Source organism: Anoplolepis gracilipes, chromosome 13 (genome assembly GCF_047496725.1).
Source record: "Anoplolepis gracilipes chromosome 13, ASM4749672v1, whole genome shotgun sequence".
Classification (NCBI taxonomy): domain Eukaryota; kingdom Metazoa; phylum Arthropoda; class Insecta; order Hymenoptera; family Formicidae; genus Anoplolepis; species Anoplolepis gracilipes.
Window position 1 is genome coordinate 8,486,914 of NC_132982.1, and position 13,830 is coordinate 8,500,743.

At 27.9% G+C, this 13,830-nt stretch overlaps 1 protein-coding gene and 1 long non-coding RNA gene across 4 annotated transcripts in view; one reads left to right on the forward strand and one right to left on the reverse strand.

Moving 5' to 3' along the window:
* Positions 1–13,830, forward strand: part of Pde9 (phosphodiesterase 9) — a 157,311-nt gene that overhangs the window by 14,989 nt on the left and 128,492 nt on the right. The window lies entirely within an intron of this gene.
* On the reverse strand, positions 2,016–11,405 carry LOC140672356 (uncharacterized). 2 transcript variants are annotated; one of them, XR_012047881.1, is made up of 3 exons: positions 11,388–11,405; positions 4,601–4,863; positions 2,016–3,642 (listed from the first exon to the last, which is right to left on the reverse strand). It is a non-coding gene; the product is annotated as an uncharacterized lncRNA (long non-coding RNA). The 2 variants fall into 2 exon arrangements; XR_012047880.1 differs by lacking the exon at positions 11,388–11,405 and adding an exon at positions 5,616–6,047.

Consider the following 13,830-nt stretch of genomic DNA (forward strand, 5'->3'; position numbering starts at 1 on the left):
AAATCTCACTTTTTAATTAATCTCAAACGTATTTTTGTTTGAAAAACTTAAATTTTTACGAGCAATTGCATTACTTTTTGAGGAATTTACGATAAGCTCTAAGCTAATTCTGTCGATAAGATAAAGAATTGTGGTCACGTTACTCAGTTTCGCGATTAGTTCGATACATTTTAACAGTGAGGACTTTCCTACTTCACTTGTATTTGAATAATTTTGCATTTTGTATCGAGAGAGTAATATATTATTTTGAATATATAATAACGTAAAGTATATATTCTATATAACATTAAATAACTTTTGTCTATGAATACTCTTGGACTAATTACTTTATAGAAATAATAATCTGTTAACACGAAATACAAATATAGTGTAATGTTCAATCATTGTATACTAATAATTATTAATTCTTCATGGTATATTCAAATGCGAGTTTTGTATCACGAGAATTACAATATTATATGTATAAATATAACAGTAGTATATTTTATATTAGAAATATATATGTATATACATATATTAATATCTTTTTACAAATGAATCTCTCTCGCGAATCTCTGATTACGAATAAAAAAAAAAGAAAGAAACGCGAGGGAGATAGGAAAAACAGAAGGTTGCCGTCAATCATTGCCTGTCAATTTTATTCATCCTCGGAGATGAATCGTTAGTTTGATGCGTGTAGCAATTAGAATGCTGTTTTTTGAATTGTTTGTGAATTGTATGTGAATTAAAGACAGTACACTTTACTTTCAAAAAATACATTGCATATGTTGCACTTATGTATTTTCAAAAGTACATACATTTCTATGTTCATTCCGGCTCGAACATCTCTCGTTTAGAAGTCATTCGAATTCCTCTCGTTTAAGAGCCGAAGAAATATCGTGTGGTTTGTGGTTAAGATGTTCAGTTGTATAAGAAAGAGAGAAAGAGAGAGAGAGAGAGAGAGAGAGAGAGAGAGAGAGAGAGAGAGAGAGAGAGAGAGAGAGAGAGAGAGAGAAGAAATATGTATGTGATTTATAAAATTTATTGCAAAATAAAAATATAGTTTGTATTTATTATATTGAAACTATGGATATTGGATCGAAACCTAGTCTCTCTCTCTCTCTCTCTCTCTCTCTCTCTCTCTCTCTCTCGCTGTGTTCAATTTTAACTTGGTGGTTGTATATTCATTTTGTGTCTGTCCAAACTATGTTTCCAATTATATCTCTCTTTATTATATCTTTTACATTTATATATAGGCGGAGTCTAGCACATTAAACTGTTATAGTAGTTGAAAACTTATAGGTATAGGGTATAGATAAAATGAATCGATTTCATGTGTAATCGGAATATGATAAAAGTTTGAAAATTTAGACTCTTTGTAATCAGAATATTGAAAATTTTCAATTATTATTTCTTTTGTTATTAACACATTATCTATGCGTTCTGAAACTCTAAAAAATAATACTTTTAGATGGAATTCTATTTATATGTTATTATAATATAGATACATAAAAATCTGAATTAAAATTGTAATAATTTCTAAAACGTGAGTAACGTTCGGAATTTGAAGGAAAAAATATTAATACTTTGCATTTTTATCATTTAATAATATGCAACAGAAATCAGGCTGTACATGATAATAACTTAATTTTTTTGATTACATAAAAGCACCTTTTTATAGCACTGATTTTCAGTATTAACTCTAATATTTGGAAAAAATTAATTTTATTTTTTTTAACGGAATTTTAAATACTAGTGTATAAATAATATACATGAAAGACAATAATATAAAAAATATTAGATATGTATAGATGATTTCTTTACATTTTTAGGGCTCCTTGTACGATGTATTAAATAAATACGTTTGTCGTTATCGTTGTCAATTGTTACTTCTAATTTTTAACTATAACCAAGAATTCTTATAGTTATTTACGCTACGATTAATTTCTACGTGATAACAACAAAAAATTACGATTATAAAATTGACTAGAATAATAATTGGGATAGTCGCAGTCATATATAAAAAATTGTTACCATTATTTTTCATAATTTTTCTGAATAATTTTATTAATGTCACAAGAAATTTCACAGATCTTTCCATACGCAAGTCGAACATTTTTCTAACATAACACTATGCGATACATATTGTAAATTATTTTAACATAATTGATTCAATTTATTAACTCATTTATGCACTGAAGATGATCAAAAAAATCTGACATCTGTCGACCTAGCCCCCCCACCTTGTAAAAATAAAAAAACAAATACTGCAAATTTACGAGCTATTTATGAGCTTTCATATTCCGCAAATTAAAAATTTTGAGCTCGTCACACTAAGCAGGAATTTAATAATTTTGGTGTATTTATCCGCAAAAGTGTTAAATTTTTTCATTTTAAGTATAGTTTTCTCTTGAGTTAAATCATGAAAGGGTTGTTTGGAGTTAAAACGGTGAGCTCAAAAATCGAAATTAAATTCTGCCGCAAAGAACGATTGAATATTTTTATTTTTAAGGGGGGTCGACGTCGACTCAGCCCCCCCCGCCAAAATTATTAAATTCCTGCCTAGTGTGACGAGCTCAAAATTTTTAATTTGCGAGATATGAAAGCTCATAAATAGCTCGTAAATTTGCAGTATTTGTTTTTTTATTTTTACAAGGTGGGGGGGCTAGGTCGACAGACATAAAAATCTGATCGAAACGTTCGCTAGCATATTTTATATTTTTATGACAACTTTTTATGCGAGACAAATAATATATTATAGGATAATTTTGATGATAAATTTGTAAATGTTTTTTCAATGCTTTGGGAACAAACGTGATATCTAACAATACATAATACTTATATAAAGCGTGTATCATATCTATGTTATTATATCGATTAAAATTATTAACTCATGATGAATTCGAGCGCAAATATCGTCTTGAAGGAATCAAAACAGAGAAATATTAACAGTAAAATATATGAAAAATTTATTAGTATCTTTTTATAAACGAAGCTCTCGAAAATCGAAGATAAAGAAAAAGAAATTCGAAAAAAGTAAAAAAAAATAAAAATAAAAAGTAGAAGGTCGTCATTGTCAATTCAATATGATTCTGGAAATCAGAAATGAGTCAGCTATGTAATGCCGTTAGTTTAGTATGGTCTATAATTAAAATGATGGATTATATACACTGATTGTGTGTATTGTCTTACGAGAGCATCGTTACTTTTAAAAAATTCATTCCGTATGATGCATTTAAATATGTGCTGAAGTTAATTTTTAGATTAACTATCGTCTTGGGTAAAATTATAAGACAAACTTTATTTGAAACAAATAGAATTGTTTCAAATTTTTATCGTTGCAGAATGTGTTGTCGTAAATGTTTAATTATTTCTTCTATTATGTTATCTATTTGTTTGTGTCTGACGAGAGCATCGTTATTTTAAAAAAATTCATGCGTACGATGCATTTAAGATGCAATTTTTAGATTGATCTTGATCCGTCTTGGTTGTTCGAACGATAGTGGAAAACATGATGATTCTGGTGAGCTTCCAAATCTTCCTCAGTCGGCACTTTTCGGTTGCAAGTAAAACAATAATAAAGTTGATAAATCCGAAGAGGTGTCTGATCACTTGAAGAGGCTTCCTCTTTTTTTTGTGGCACATCTTTGTTATTCGAAGACACTACAAAAACAATTTTTTTAAATTAGTATATTGTTTTAGATAAATAATATATTTATATGTGTTATAATAATTATAAAGTTTGTACAATTTAGAAAAAAAATTTTAACGCTGAAATGTGGGCTTTATACTGTAATTTAAAAATTTATAATTTTTACGTGACATTTCAATCGTTAACTTTGAAATATTTTGTACATATTTCGATCTATTGTGACCTACTTCGGTCAAATTTATACAGATAAATATTGGTTGTATTTCTTTATCTTTTTCTTTTTGTATCTTATTTTAATTTTATTTATATTATTGTTTTGTGATTATAGCCGATTATTAAAATTACCGTTATTTTGATAACATTGGAAACATTTAACTTCAAACAATCGCAACTAATTCTAAATAAGGATAATAACGAACAAGGATTTTATATATTTCTCTGTTTCTCTTAAAGTCAGATGGATATTTTTTCAGAATATTTAAATTTTTTATTGAATATTATAAACGAAATTGTTATCACTATAGGCAAGTATTAATATAAGCGACATATAAAACTTTCTTTTATCGATAAAATAAATACTGTGCCTATTTACAGAAATATATAAAAATTTGAATTTAGGTAGTATAATTGTTTTTGAAAACGTTATTGAGGCTCGTAGTTCAAAAATAGGAAGATTAATATCTTGCATTTTTAAATTTATTTAACAAATCACGTTATTATATAAATCGACTTTACTTTATTGATTTAATGAGAGAGCTTTTTCTTTTACGATTTTTATTATATACTATTATAAAATTTAAAATTTACTTTTATTTTCTTAACGGAATTTTAAATCTCAATATGTAAAAACTATAAGTTTAAAACATATACTATATATATCTATATATTAAACTTAATGATATATATTATATTATTATATATATTATTATATAAATGATATATATTATACTTGTATATTATATATATTACATATAATAAAAGATGAGCCAAAAAAACCTTGAAAACTATTTTGAAAATGGTCAGGTTCACCTTATACAATATAAAAATATATATATTTAAAATTTTCTTACTTTTTTAATGCTTATTTCTCTCTGTGGTGTGTTAAATAAGTGGTTTTTGTCACTGTCGTTGTCACTGGCTATTTGTCACACTTGTAACGTCTGACTTTTAACTGCCAGCACTGCGAGTATCACTCGCTACAGTTAAATTTCGTGTTACAAGGACAAATAAACCTAAAACATAAAAACATTGAATGTTTACGATAGCTGTTTGTGATAGCTTTTAACTATGTGGTTGTCTCTATCTGTACAATTTACACAATATGTCGTGTGCGCGCGACATATTATGTAAATTGTACAGATAAATCACAATTTGAAATATAAATATTTAAATTGAACTAAAGATTTTTTAATTTATAAAGTTTGACATCTGTCTGTCTTCCAGTATTAAATTCATTTCTTTAATGAAACAATGTCACGACTTTTGTCAACATGTTAAAATATTATGAGCAGAAAGATTAGAATAATAATTGGAATAGTCGCGAGGTCATATACATTATAACAGTTTGTATTTTGTATTTAGAATTATCTTGTCACTCTTTTTGTCGTCTTAGTGTTTAAAAATTTTTTAAATTAATTTAGAATTTACTTTTCTTTTACGAAAATGTCTAGACATGAAGTTTTTGAGTAATTAGCAGTTGAAAACTGGGTCTTTCATAGACCTAGTTTTAATATGCTACAAATAACAAAAATATAAATTCGGAATGTGTTTTTAAATTAATTTAAAATAGATTATACTTAAAAAAAGTTTTGAATTTAAGTTTTATAGATATATATAATATTGAAAAGAGAAGCAATTATTTTTCGCGCGCGCATAAAAGAATGATTTTACTTGACATTTTTGCAAAAGAAAAATTGATTCTAAATTATACATATACGCAAAATAATATGATCATTTGTATAATAATTTATATAAATATACATACCTACTTATGATGGAATAGTTTTGATAATAAATTTGTATATGTATTTCAATATTTTGTGCGGACAAACGTGATGATATCTAACAATTTATTTACATAATGCGTGTGTGCATTCATGTCTACATGTCTATATCGATAGAAATTATTAACTCACGATAAATTCAAATGCGAGTATCGTTCCGCAGGAGTCACAGCACAGAAATATTAACAGAAATATATCAGAAATATTAATATTTTTATTACTATGTTTTTGTGAATCTTTAATTGTGGATAAAGAAAAAGATAGAGACTCGAGATAATAAAAAAAATAGAACGCCGCTGTCGATCGTCATTGTCAATTTGATATGTCGCATTCGCCAGGAATAAGTTATGAGCGTTTGTATGAATTGTTTGCATGTGTCTTACAAGAGCGTCATTATTTTTAAAACTTTTATTGCGTACGATGCATTTAAACATGTGTTGACGTCAATTTTTAGATTTGTTTGGTTCAGATTCCATCTGTTTTCGGGATGAATTGGGACAAGCCTTTTTTGGATGCTTTGTGTATATGTGAATTGTTAAGTCTGACACGCTTTGAAAACGTTTGTCGCATACTTGACATTGATATCTTGGTGTATTTCTTTCTCTTGGCTTGTGGCTGCTATTCATGCTAAAATCATTTTTTAACTATATTGTTTTAGATAAATCATATATTTATCTGTTATAAGCATACAAATTCGAATAATTTGTACAGAAAAAAATTAAATGCAGAAATCTAACAATAAACTTTTAACTTTGAATTGTAACTTAAAAAGTTATAATTTTTATACGATACTTCAACTGTTATACATTGAAACATTTTAAATGTAAAAATTTCAATCTGTTATGCTTAAATCTCTGCAGATAGATATCATTCGTAGAGATATATAAGAATCTGAACTGAGATTGTGTAATCTTCTTCTAAAATATGGGTAATGTTCAGAGTTCAAAAGTAAAAAGACTAATAACTTGCATTTTTTCATTTATTTATATTTAAAAAATTAGGTTATTGAAATCAGTTTTACTTTACTGATTTTATAAGAGAACATTATTTTACAACTTTTATTATATGTATACTCTTATATTATTTCAAACTTGCTTTTATTTTTTAAATGAAATTTTAAATGCCAATGTATAAAAATTGTAAGTTTACAATATTTATATTATAAAATAATATAATGTAAAAATATTATATAATTTTAATATAAAAATACATATGATTTTCTTACTTTTTTTTTGCTATTTCTCTATATGGTATGTTAAATAAATTATTTTTGTCACTATCGTTTTGTCACTTGTAACTTCTCATACTTAACTGCTAACACAAGTTTTACTCGCCACAGTTAATGTTCGTATTATAAGGACAAATAAAACAAGAAAATATATATACAATTTGAAATATCAATATTTATTCTTCTTCGTAATCTGTTTTCGAGTACGAAATTTATTTCTTCGATGTTACGACGTTATGATTCTCATCAATCCTATAAAAAATTATATGAAAATTAGGATCGATCAGAGTCGTGATGGAAATAGACACAAAATTATAATATATGTGGTAGCTATTATTTTTTTAATTGTTTGTTATCTTAACGTTTTACGAAGCTATGTGTAGTAAAATCTTTATTTATTACATTATCAAGACATTTAATATCAAAAATTATCTCATTGTCAGTATTACTTATTGAATTCTAAATATTTTTACACTAATCATTTAATTCAATTTACATTTACTTTAATCTAACACACTCATTCTTAATTTTTTTCTAAATAAATAAAAAGAACTACAAATTATGTGGACAAATCTGGGCTATTAATTCATTTATATAACGCACTACATTTAATCATCTACATTGATCAGAATTTTTATCTTGTTGCGACACACTCTGACACGAGTAGGTATAATATCCCGCGAGAATCACAAGAAGTATAGTTATATAAATATAGTTATAAAGTATAGCTATAAATATAGTTATAACTATAGAATATTAATAAATATACAATACAGAAATATTAATGTTTATTATTTTTAAAACAAAGCGAATGGAGAAAAAGAAAGAGACGCTGGAAAAATAGAAAACAGAAAATTGCTATCATTTTATCGTCGTCATTTCGATTCGATTTTAGAAATGAGTCGCCCGTTTAATTGCGTTATTTTAATGCGATTCGTAAGGAGAATCGTGGATTGTATGAGTTGTTAATATATGATTTACGAGAAAATGATTACTTGCAAAATGTGCATCGCATACGATGCATTTAAATGTTTGCGGAAGTACATTTTCATTTTGGTCCTGATTCGAATTGAATCTTGATTCCACCATTCGTAATTAGAAAAAACTATATCATGCAATTTGCAGTTAAGACAATCTATTTTATTTATGTAATGTATTATTAATTATTTTTATGTAATGTACAACCTTAACTTAGATAAACATCATTTGCATATATAGCATTCATATATTTATTTAGTTTCAATTCATTTGGAATTTAACTGTTATTGCTTTTTCGGCGCGATGTTAATTCGTAGTCGGGAATGGTTGTATGTTGATGTAGCACATATATCTTGAAATTATATAATTTGTTATATTTTATATTACATTTATTGCATGTATATACATGTATATATATATAACCGGATAAATAAGTATAACCGGAAATTTTTTGATATTATTATTAGATTGTATATACATACATATCTTAAAAAGTCTAATTAATTGTATATAAAATGAGTTAACTTTATATGATTTAGCAACATGTGGTTTAGAAAGCTAAGTAGAAAAATTAATAATAAAAATTAGTACATTAATAAAGTAATGACGATGAAAATATTATAATTGATTAATAAATGATAAACATATTGAATTAAATCAATTTAAGAAAGATTTTTAAGAACTCTGAGATAAATAAGAAAATTATTGTAATGATCTTTTTCGCGTCAAAATAATGCGTACGTAATTAAGTTCAACATAAAAAACATCGATTTTTACATTGTGCATTACATGGACTCATAATAATGTTATTGCATAAATTTTATTTATTATATTTATAATTTACATATGTGTTTTTATAATATATCATTTAACTAAAAAAATTGGTACATTTTTTCTTAAATTAACGGATTTAAAATTTTCTCAAAATAAATTCAGTATCGTGTATGTTAGAATTGTCGCTAATATTTAACGCTTTTTTAAATTAGATTATCCATTTTGCTTCTCTTTCGTACACTTTGTATTTTATATATTGATGTTTCATGCAAGCGATATATGATTATTAACAAAATTTACTTATATAACATATATATTCTTAGACAAACGAGGATACATTTATATTATTAGTTTATCGTGGTATAATTTGAAATAAATATCACCGCGTGAGAATCGTGGTTTAAAATTTAAAATATTAGCAAGAATATCGGAAATATAATGTTGGATTTTACAATTATTCTTTTTGATCGTGAGAGAAAACAAAAAAAAGATACAGGAGAAAAATTAAAAATATAAAAGATCAATTTCGAGAATGAGACGTTTACTTGATAGATACATCATTCGGTCAAATAATCTCTACTTATTTCTAGTATCTGTTTATTTCGTGACGAAATCTTTTAGTCACATTTGCGTTTTGATATATTTAAATTAAAGCAAGAAGGATGCATCCATTGCAGATGTAATTTTAACTCACTAAAAGTTTCGAATGGCGTTCTGCATTCATCACCATCTTTTATCAAACATTCAAATCTGCTGTAATTATTCTTGTCCACTGTTTTCTTGAAATATACTACAAAAAATGATCTTTTTAAATTTATGTTATAAACATAATTTTATATATCAGAGCACACTTTAGAAATAAAAATTCAAATGCAAAAATCTCGGGCTAAGTTAAAGAAAGAGAGAAACGGGAAACAGTAATCTATATAATATTTATAATTTTGGAGAAACACATACACATATATATGTAATGTTATTTTTAATGCTAAACATTAATCCCGTACATTTGTGTACATTTCGTTCTTTTGTACCTATAGATATTATTTTGTAAATTTTTTTACTTTTTACTATTACCTCCTTTATTTTCTTTATCCGATTCTATACTTTCATCTTCTTTATTTCTTTTATTAAGCTTTTCAGTTTCCTCCATCTTCTCTATCTTTTATTATATCTGTAAATGTTTTTTTGTCAGTTATTTAAATTATTGCAACTTTTTAAGCAAAACTTAACTTTAGAAGCAAAATTACATTAAATATCGACAGAAAATTCTGAAGCATTATATATTAAAATTTTTTTATTTCAAAGTCAATTGACAGATTTTTCTTCAATATACATATGTTAGACAAAATTTTTATAACTCGCGCATTATTTCTATTCGCGGTCTAGTCCGCATATATTAATAAGCGTTTTATTTTGTCGGCAGTGCTAAAAAATTCTCGAAGTTTATGCATTCTTTTGAATGATTTTAAGATGCTTTACGTTTTCTGTATCATTGGCAATTGATAACAGTCAATTTACGTTTGAATTTTATTGAATTGATTCTATAATATTCGGCGAGTTTTTTCTTCCTTTATTTTACGTATGTAATATTCGTTACTTGTGGTTCTATGGCGACCTATCACGGTTTGCGTGCGTGTATACTGTGCCTTTAAGATCTATCTACAATACATGAAGAGTAAGTCTGGATGAGCGAGTGCGAGAGGACTATTTCCGATTTAAGGAAGAGCGAATAAAATATTTTTATTTCTTTTTTCTTACTCCAACTCCAACGCTTACTCTTACTTTTTATAGTTGATAGACCTTTATTGGCGTTTGACTTTAAATGATTTTTTAATAATATTTGTGCTGACATCGTAAATAATAATGCCTCAGTTATGTGAGATGAGAGGCTAATACAAGGAAGCGGAGACTTTATCTTGATGATACGTTGCTATGTGTGTTTTCTATAGATTATATTACCTTGTCTATGCCAATTTTTATAAATCTTCTTAGCTCGGAGAATCAATGTTAGTGATATAATTGATTCACTTTTTGTTATATTACTTCCTTTAATGATGAATGTACAAGGTTGATACAATTAATCGATGTAACTATTTAGAACAATAACGCTCACTAAGGTTGCGTTCGGGGAGACAATAAAATAATATCAAAGATAGAACTATGCTCTTCGCACGTGTCATAACTACGATGTAGAAAATTCGAGAAAACAAAGATTGGAAAGAAGTATAGAATACAGAGATGGGAAACCGGAAGGAGACCTAAAGTTTAGCTTTAAGGGTTGTCGAAAGAGCGACTGGCCTGCGCTTTTTCCGACGCGAATAAACGAACGATGCCAACTGCATGCGCAAGTTATAAAGTTTATCTCTAATAACATACATGTAGTTTTTATGTCGTAAAATTATTGTATGTGTTACAACTGCAGGCATCATAGTTAATAGTTTTATGGAACTTTTTATGGAACGTTTAATTTATCGAAAGTAGAACATTTTCATGTATAATTGTCTTTTTAAACGAGTGATATTTGAAATTTAAAAGCAAATGAAGAAGCAGAAAAAAATTTTGTATCGTTTTTACTTAAAACTTTACGCATAATCACAATTTAGGCTTATATTGGCTTTTATTATTTCATTGATTAATTTAAAAATTTTTTATGAACTTTGATACATACTTTAAAACTTGTTAAAACTAAAAATTTCTTAATTAAATTAAATATTGGTAAAAATATCGTGAATATAAAATAAATAAAATAATGTAAGATAAAAATATTACGTACAATTTCCTTTTTAGCACTTGTTTTCTTGTTTGTTCAAACGACTTTTGTTGCTATCACTTATTACTTCTCACTCATAACTGTCAGTAACTGTCTTTCGTTATAGATAATTATTTACGCACTTCAAGAGCAAATAAATAGAAAATTTTGACCTCAAATATTTACATGTTTATAATAACAATTTTCCTAATTACCATGTAACCCGTCCAAGATGTTTTTTACAATTCACAAGTTATAAATACTAATATCTATGAAAGTAAGATGAAAACAGAAATGTAATTTTAATGGCAAAACTTTGAGAAATAAGTCTAATAACAAATTATCTAGAATTGAAAACATGGATATTTTAGAAATAGAAATAGAAACCTGTTGGAAATGACGAAATTAATTATCTGTACAAAATTAATTTATATAATACATTACATTTTCTACTGTATTCTCACTTGGAAGTTTGAACATTTATTTTAACATTTAGCAATAATAATCTTCTCTTGATAACTGAAAATTAATGATACATATTTCATACACGATATATGATATTCACACTAATAATAATATTAATATTTGAATCATAGAATTTATTCACAAATTTATTTATAAATTAACATGTACATTTCTCGTGTTACACATATGCCTATATTACATATGTGTATATACATATATATCTTGTTCGCGTATACCGAGTGTCTTGTGGTAAATCCCATCGATCGCGTGAAATCGTTCCTCTTTCCCGTTGCGACGAATATGGTTAGTCCGGGTTAATGGACGTCGTCAACGACCATTAGTCGCGCGAAGCGATCTGGCCGGATTCCAGAAGCGTCTGGCGGAGGCGCCGGTTTTATTGTCTCCCAATGGCATTGCCCACGCTTGATCCACACAAGCGGTGCTTAATCGTCGCGCTTTTGCAACCGCTGTGCGCTCGCAATCAAATTTGGCAACAAAGACCTGCGACAGATTTTTAGATTCTTTTATTATTTTTATTTTATTCTCTCTTTTACATCTCGAGGATGCGAAGAGTGGTTAAGCTAGATATAGTTTGCTGTAGAATTTTTATGTATCAGCTTAAGATTGTAGAGTGAATATTATTTAATCTCTTTTTATCTGTCATTTTTTTGAACGAGATATATGTATCCCGCAACTCAACATTATTGACGTCGAGTGCAATTGTGAATCTGATATGTAATACGAATATGTAAGGGATTAAAAAGGTATTTCGCGATATCTCTAATGCGTGCTGAATGAAACTATCCTTCGTTCGTCTATGCGGATGTTACACGCGATGTTTAAATAGATTTGTACGCTTGATGTAGATAGATGAACATGACGGACATCGCGTCGATAATTTCTATCCCCGAGCGATGGCGGAAGGCCTATTACGAATTATACATATGCGTGCGAAACGATCGCGGAAGCCCCGGCCATCGAGCGTGAAAGAACGGGCTCTGGGAGGGAAGAGAAGAGATTCTAGAATCCAATAATTGACAGATGCGAGAAATTGACGTCGTTTAGAAGATACAATGCAAACGTGACGCGCGAGCCTATTCTCCATTATCGAATGAACTTCAATCATTGGCGTGTGCAATCACGCGAGTGCGAGGAGCTTTAATGCTCCCGCGTTATTAATCGGGCGCGATTTTGGCAACTTGTCAAGCTAAACCACGTGTAGTAGTCGTCGCGAGGTCACTCGCGTATACGATAAAAAAATACTATATTATAAGTCGCGTGATACTAGTACTTCAGCTTATCGATGCAATTAATGAGATTGGAACGTAAATGCAATTGGAAATTCCAGGATCCTCACTTTTCATCGCCACATTTTATAAAACTTTATTTGTAATCACATTTTTAAACATTTTCTTATGCGATGTACTTGTACGTGTGATTTGTTTAAAGCTTGTTTTTTTTAATATTTGATCGAAGTTTTGGCAGTGCTATTTAGATATCACAGATCAGGCAATTATTGTAGTACGTATAAATATTGGTGCACTAATTTTTAACGATATTAATTAAATAATAGTCGAACGTGTGACAGATTTAAAATTGAAGTAAAATTGTGTAATCATATTCTGTTTGTACATTGAATTTTATTTAAAAAACGGAAAAAAAGGATAGATAGATAGATAGATAGAAATAGAAAAAACAAAAAAAACAGACAGAGAGAGAGAGAGAGAGAGAGAGAGAGAAAATAGATCTTATCTGCTGGAAAAATACCAAAGTTGCGAGTAGCAACGATATCGAGAGATCACGTAAAGATCTCTTTAGACTCAAACTATTTCCTCGTGCCAACAAACGAAACAATTCTAACAACTATTTGCAATTTCTCATCACGAATGTAGTAATTCAGCCAGAGTTGTACTCGTGCTCGCGATATCGTCAGTCCTCCTGTATAACACGCGAATGAAAAGCGTGTTGTGAGCACTGATCATAGGACTTTACGGGGGGCACC